Source organism: Eumetopias jubatus, unplaced genomic scaffold, assembly GCF_037043125.1.
Source record: "Eumetopias jubatus isolate StellerSeaLion01/CBP00866 unplaced genomic scaffold, mEumJub1_p1.0 scaffold_16, whole genome shotgun sequence".
In the NCBI taxonomy this organism is placed as follows: domain Eukaryota; kingdom Metazoa; phylum Chordata; class Mammalia; order Carnivora; family Otariidae; genus Eumetopias; species Eumetopias jubatus.
In genome coordinates, this window is record NW_028274822.1 from 6206469 (window position 1) to 6213128 (window position 6660).

Sequence of the window (6660 nt, forward strand, 5' to 3'; positions counted from 1 at the left end):
CGTTCTCTCACGTATGTTCACCCTGTCACATCAGTTTTCTCTCCCCAAATCCAATCTACCATTGAGTCTTGTTGATTTTACTTTATAAAACTTTGTCTTTTTAATCTCTCTCTACTTTCCGGGAGAGCTGATTTGCCTCAAGGAATGGAATGATGCTTCATTGCAGAGATGAAGCCCCATGAGTCTGACATCCCCATGCTGACCCCTGCCTCAAAGCAAACCCCCGGAGGTGCAGGCTGCTGATGGGTCTGTATCTTCTGGTGGCTGCTGACGCAGTTGCATGGGGAGATGGTGTCTGAGTAGTGCATGGATGACAGGAAACCGGAAGACGGTAACTTAGCTGCCTTCTTTTTCCCCCATGTGGCTTTAACTCTCCTGGAATTTTATTTTACTTTATTTTTTTAGTTTTTTATTGTTGTGTTAATCACCATACATTACATCATTAGTTTTTGATGTAGTGTTCCATGTTTCATTGTTTGTGCATAACACCCAGTGCTCCACGCAGAATGTGCCCTCTTTAATACCCATCACCAGGCTAACCCATCCCCCCACCCTCTCTTGGAATTTTAAAATACACTGTAGATCACCTTTAAAGCTACTCAGGAAGCCAGATCTCACGGACAGCTTTTAGTCCACGTTGGGACATGGTGAAGAGTCAGGGTGTGTCGGTCACTGGCCTGAACGTCAACTAGTCAGGGGAGGCCTGGCACCACAGAGCAGGTGACCAGCAGCTGTTATCCATACTGCTGTTTCAAATGCTCTTTTCAAATTGCAGGTCTGATTAGGACAAAATCTCTGATGTAATACCCATTGCTTTTTGATTGAAAATTTAAATATCAGTGCAGCTGGTACTAGCTGACAGGTGCCATGCCCTATGCACTGCTTGCTCATACATGGCCGGTCTGCTCTCCTTATGCCCCATGGATCGTTTCCCAGTCCTTGAATTCCTTGTCATCTGTTTCTTCCTGAAACAGTTCACTTCCTATTTGCCTGGTTACCTCCTGCTCTTCTTCCTACCCGTCATCACTTTCTCAGAGAAATTTCCCCCCAAACTTTCTTGCCTTGAGTCCAAATTATCTCATTATATGGTCTCATGACATAGCATAACCATCTGGGATATTATTTTTAGAGTTTAAATTTTATATTTATTTGTCACATTCCCTTACTGGCTGTTTTCTCCCCTAATATATATTCATAGCTAAGAAGCCAAATGCATCTATTAACTCCTCTGTTTAATTCAACATGGTTTCACCACTGCCCAGCATAGTGCTAGAATTGAGTGTTCTTGAATGAATAACTAAAATTTTCAATTTTGAGATAAGACATTTGACACTTCCTGGGGAATCCATCCTATGCGCAAATATCTTCCTCATAACTACTTATCTAAACCACCAAATAAATAAATAAAATATGTTCTATACGATTTTGCTCGATTTTTCAGATGCCACGAGGGGCACATAATATTGGGATCTAAATGTGCCAATAATTAAGCCACTGAAGTAATTCCAGGAACCCCAGCCATTGGTTTAGAGCAGGATAAGCAATATATTTTGATTTCCTCTCCTTCGGAGTGAATGTATCCAGCTAAAGATTTTAATTGAAGCCGGTGGTTGGTCAGAAAACATAAAATAAGAGTGTTCTTTTCCTTTGACTTCAGAAAGAAAATATCAGACCGTAGAGGTGATTTTTAATGAAACTATTGTAAAGAATTGGTTGCTGCCATTGATTTTTCCTAGCAAAATACCAATATATGAGTTGGTATAATTTGAAGCAATTGTGCTGTATTGTATTCCCCATAAGAGCTTTTTCTCTGTCTAAATAGAAATTGAGTCTCAACAAGAAAATAATCTTTGAGCAAATCATATTTGGAAATATATTCAAAAGAATAAAATTGATAATATTTTAGACTTTATATAGTTCATCTTGCTTTTGAGTACTTTTTTATATGCCTTTTCATATTTATAGCTATATTTTCTCCCCCAAAATTGACATTTAACTCACTTGAAATAACAATATATTGAAAAATAAACCTTTTTTTTTTAAAAAGTGTGCTTCCTTCAGACAACTCTAAACATTTGGAAAAATTCATGACTATTCTCTGAAACAAATACAATAAAGGATAAATGTGTTAACTGCATTTCATATGGTTAAAGATTATATGTTTGGAATTCATATTTAGCTTTTGCTAGACTCAGAATCAGGTTTTCTCTAGTTAGGAGAGGCATTTCTTCATATCTTTCACTCACTTTCTTACTATCAAACTTAGACCACCGCTGTATGAACATTTTAAAATATTCAGTTCTACAGGAAATATTTGTGTATGAGCCAATGTTTGTCAAACTCCAAAAATAGTTTTTGAAATTAGTTATTTTGCAGAAATACCTTATTTTGTGGAGTAGGGCATTAACACAAAAATAGCACAGGAATTGTGGGGAAATGTGATTATCTCCTATATATTGTACTCTTTAAAATCAGGGTGACATAGGATATCCTTTCTCATTTTGTCCATCATAAGTTTTATTAAATCAGAAGCAAAGAAGTATCCTGCTTTATTTAGTCTCACCTACTTTGTGTTAAACATATCGTATTTAGAAATGATAGGGAATCAGAATTATAATTTGTTGAGATAGGATAGGAAGCATACCCACACAGATACGAGTAGCAGTGGATAGAATGCTCTGAGTGGCTCCGTTACCGTGGTTTCTCATACTGTGGGACCACCGTGATCATCACTATGAGTGATATGCATATGAAAGTACGTTAGTGCTTTTAGTCCATATTATCAACATAGAGTCTTGCATTTATCTGAAGATGTTGTAAATAATGAAAACCTAAATGATGTTTATCCAACTAAATTTCCTATTTTTTCCAAATACAAATGTTTTTTGTACTATGGAAATCTTTTTATTAAAATATAATTTTAGTATACTTTCATTAATTGAAATGTTTTTCAGAGTACATTGTCATTAATAGACTTTTTTCCTGATTTTTTTCAGACCACCTGCTGGGGATTTCCAAATAGCTGTCCTTATGTAATACTCAATATTTAGAAGTAAAAATACATTTTTCCAATGACGTAAATGACATTTCTCTTCTTCATTGAGCTGATGGGTTAAGCTGCCTCCCATTTACCAGGTTTCACAGTAAAGTTAATACTTTGGAGGTCTTCAGGCCTCCCACCCATCAACATTGTTTAATTTGGCCTTTGATATTAATAGTTATCAGTGGAGCAGAGAGCAGGGAATTTTGCCTCTGAGCGCCCATATTTTGGACGACAGTCATTAAAGTTTTCAAGTTTTCCCAGTATGCTGAATGCACATAGATGCCCACTTCCATTACTCGCTCTGAGCTCATGGCTCACTGGAACCTCTACTGTCCTTCTGCTCAGGCCACGCTGGCCTCCTCACCTTTCTTGAAAACCCCAGGCACCCTCACCTTGCAGGGTGTTCGCATTTGCTTCTCTTTCAGCCCCGAAGACCTAACCGTACCCACTCCAGCTCCACCCCCAAGGGCTTAGAGCATCTGCTGCAATGTCCCGCTCCTGCTAGGTCTTCCCTTATTTGCATATCTAAAACTGCCATGGTCATCGCAAGACCTTATCCTCCCGTCCTCCTGAATATTCCTCCCTAATCCTGCTTTTCTCCGTGGAACATATCATTGTCACATCCACAGTACAATGCATTCCATGTATTTACTTTTTTAGTACTACATGTTTCCTTCCAACCATAACCATCTAAGGGCAGAGATTTTTTTTCCTATTTTGTTAGCTGCTAGTTTCCCCAGACCCGAAGCAGTCGGGCTGATGGCTAGCCCACGATAAATACATGCTTGCTGGTTAAATGCGTTCGTTCGGCAGTACTGGAACTCATGATTTTGGCACCTAGTTAATAAGAAAAATCTAGTTAAAATAGAAGGACAGATGGTGAGTGTTATTGATTACGCTGACCGGTGGGCCACGTAATGAGCTGGAATGCTGCTGAGAGGGTGTGCAGTCTAGCACAGTTTGTTCTGAAGACCTGTTATTGCTTTGTTTGGCTGAAATTGCTCTTCAGTTGTGGTCAAAAGAAGTGCAGTCAGTCCCCCAGCGTGGGAGCACAGGACTGTCCAACTTTCCTTTGTCTTGCATCCTTCCCTGATTGAAGAATCATCAGAAATTCTTTAAATGGTAGCAATGTACAGCCATTCTAAAATGCAAGCATGCATGGCTTGTTCTCTTTTCCCTTTCTCCAATCAGGATTCTGGTGCCTCCATTTCTATTGCCAAAGCTACCCTAATTGAGGCCTGTATCATATTTTGCCTGGATGATTGCAATAGTTTACTTACATTTTACTATCTATCAAGAAGAAGACGCATTTTAAAATAGTATGTGAATATGTATTTTAAATAGTTAATATATTTATATAGTTATACCCATACGTTTTCTAATAATTAAGCATTGTTACAGAATAATTCTATTTGGCCTCCTATGTGACTATTTTAATACAGTTCTCCATGGTTTATTATATAGAAAGTGACTGTACAACTGGCTAGTCTCGTTAAAAATTATACAAAAACAAATTACTCCTTCTACCTTTTGTGTCCTACAAGCCGCCGGCGGCGCCGCCAAGTGAGGGGACTCGGCTCGGCGGGGTGGTGCGGCCCAAGGGGGCGGCGGAGGAGGGGCCGTTCGCTGCCCCATGCCTGCCCGCCCACCCTGCCGGAGCCCCCGGTGACCAGCACCATGTCCAGCCAGGTGGTGGGCACTGAGCCTCTCTACATCAAGGCACAGCCAGCCAGCCCTGACAGCCCAGAGTGTTCCTCGGAGACTGAGACCGAGTCCCCCGCCCCCCGTGGCCCTGGCCCCTGGCCCAGCTCCCACCCGCTGCCTCCCAGGGCACAAGGAAGAGGGGGAAGGGGAGGGGGCTGGGCCTGGCCAGCAGGGTGGTGCGAAGCTGGTGCTCAGCTCCCTACCCAAAAGCCTCTGCCTGGTCTGTGGGGATGTGGCCTCGGCTACCACTATGGTGTGGCGACCTGTGAGGCCTGCAAAGCCTTCTTCAAGAGGACCATCCAGCAGAGCATCGAGTACAGCTGTCCGGCTTCCAACGAGTGCGAGATCACCAAGCGGAGACCCCAGGCCTCCCAGGCCTGGCGTTTCACCAAGTGCGGGCGGGTGGGCATGCTCAAGGAGGGAGTACGTCTGGACCGTGTCCGAGGCGGGCGGCAGAAGTACAAGCGGCGGCCAGAGGTGGACCCGCTGCCCTTCCTGGGCTCCTTCCCTGCCGGACTCCTGGTGGTAGCCGGAGGCCCTCAGAAACCCGCCCCTGTAAATGCACTGGTGTCCCACCGGCTGGCGGTTGAGCCTGAGAAGCTATATGCCATGCCCGACGCGGCGGGCCCTGACGGACACCTCCTGGCTGTGACTACCCTCTGTGACCTCTTTGACCGAGAGATTGTGGTCACCATTAGCTGGGCCAAGAGCATCCCAGGCTTCTCGTCACTGCCACTGTCTGACCAGCTATCAGTCCTGCAGAGAGTATGGATGGAGGTCTTGGTGTTGGGTGTGGCCCAGCGCTCAGTGCCACTGCAGGATGAGCTGGCCTTCTCCGAGGACCTGGTCCTGGTTGAAGAGGGGACGCGTGCCGCTGGCTTGGGGGAGCTAGGGGCTGCCCTGCAGCAGCTGGTGAGGCAACAACAGGCCCTGAGGCTAAAGCGTGAGGAGTACGTCCTGCTGAAGGTCCTGCCCTTGCCAGTTCAGACTGTGCACATTGAGGATGCCGAGGCTGTGGAGCAGCTGTGAGAAGCTCTACACGAGGCCTGAAGCTGGCCGGGTGGGCCGGGGAGGGGTGCTGAGTGGCGGCGGTCGGGCAGATTGCTGCTCACACGACCGCTCCTTGGCCAAACAGCGGGCAAGGTGCTGGCGCATTTCTATGGCGTGAAGCTGGAGGGCACAGGCTGTTCTTGGAGATGCTCGAGGCCATGATGGACTGAGGCAAGGGGTGTGCATGGGTGGGGGTGCTGGCAGGACCTTCCCAGTATGGGGTCAGCCCCAGGGGGGCAGAGCTGGGGTCTGGGCAGTGCCACCGCCTGCTGGCAGGGCCAGGGCTTTACCATCAGCCCCTGGGAGCAGGCCTTACGCCCTCCCCTCCCCCCTCCCAGGGGGTCTTAGAAGCTGGGAAGGTGTGCGCCCAGGCTCCGGGCACAGTGCTGTCCCTTGCAAGCCATAACATGCCCCCAGAGTGTAGGGGGCCTTGTGGAAGCCATAGAGGGCTGCAGGGGACATGGGGCGGGGGGGCAGAAGCCTGATCTCAGGGAGGGAAGGGAGTGGAGGCCACAGGCTCCCAGTGGGTGATGCTTTTGCTGCTGCTTAACCCAACCCCCTCTCCAGAGCAGAGGGGGACATTTGGAGAGCAAAGGCCCCTGCCCCCTTCTCTCCTCTCCTCATCATTTGCATTGGGCATTACTGCCCCCCAACTTGAAGCAATAACTCCAAGCAGGCTCCAGCCCCTGGACCCCTGGGGTGGCCAGGGCCCCCCATCAGCTCCCACCCAGCCTCCTTGGGGGGTAGGGAGAGCACTGCCTCTATGCCCTGCAGAGCAATAACACTATATTTATTTTTGGGTTTGGCCAGGGAGGTGCAGGGACATAGGGCAAGCCAGGACCCAGAGCCTTTGGCTGTACAGA

The 6660-nt window shown here is 46.4% G+C and overlaps 1 pseudogene; it reads left to right on the forward strand.

Annotated features, from left to right (window-relative positions):
* The first annotated feature begins 4720 nt into the window (after positions 1–4720).
* On the forward strand, positions 4721–5967 carry LOC114208920 (steroid hormone receptor ERR1 pseudogene; annotated as a pseudogene).
* The last annotated feature ends 693 nt before the right edge of the window (positions 5968–6660 follow it).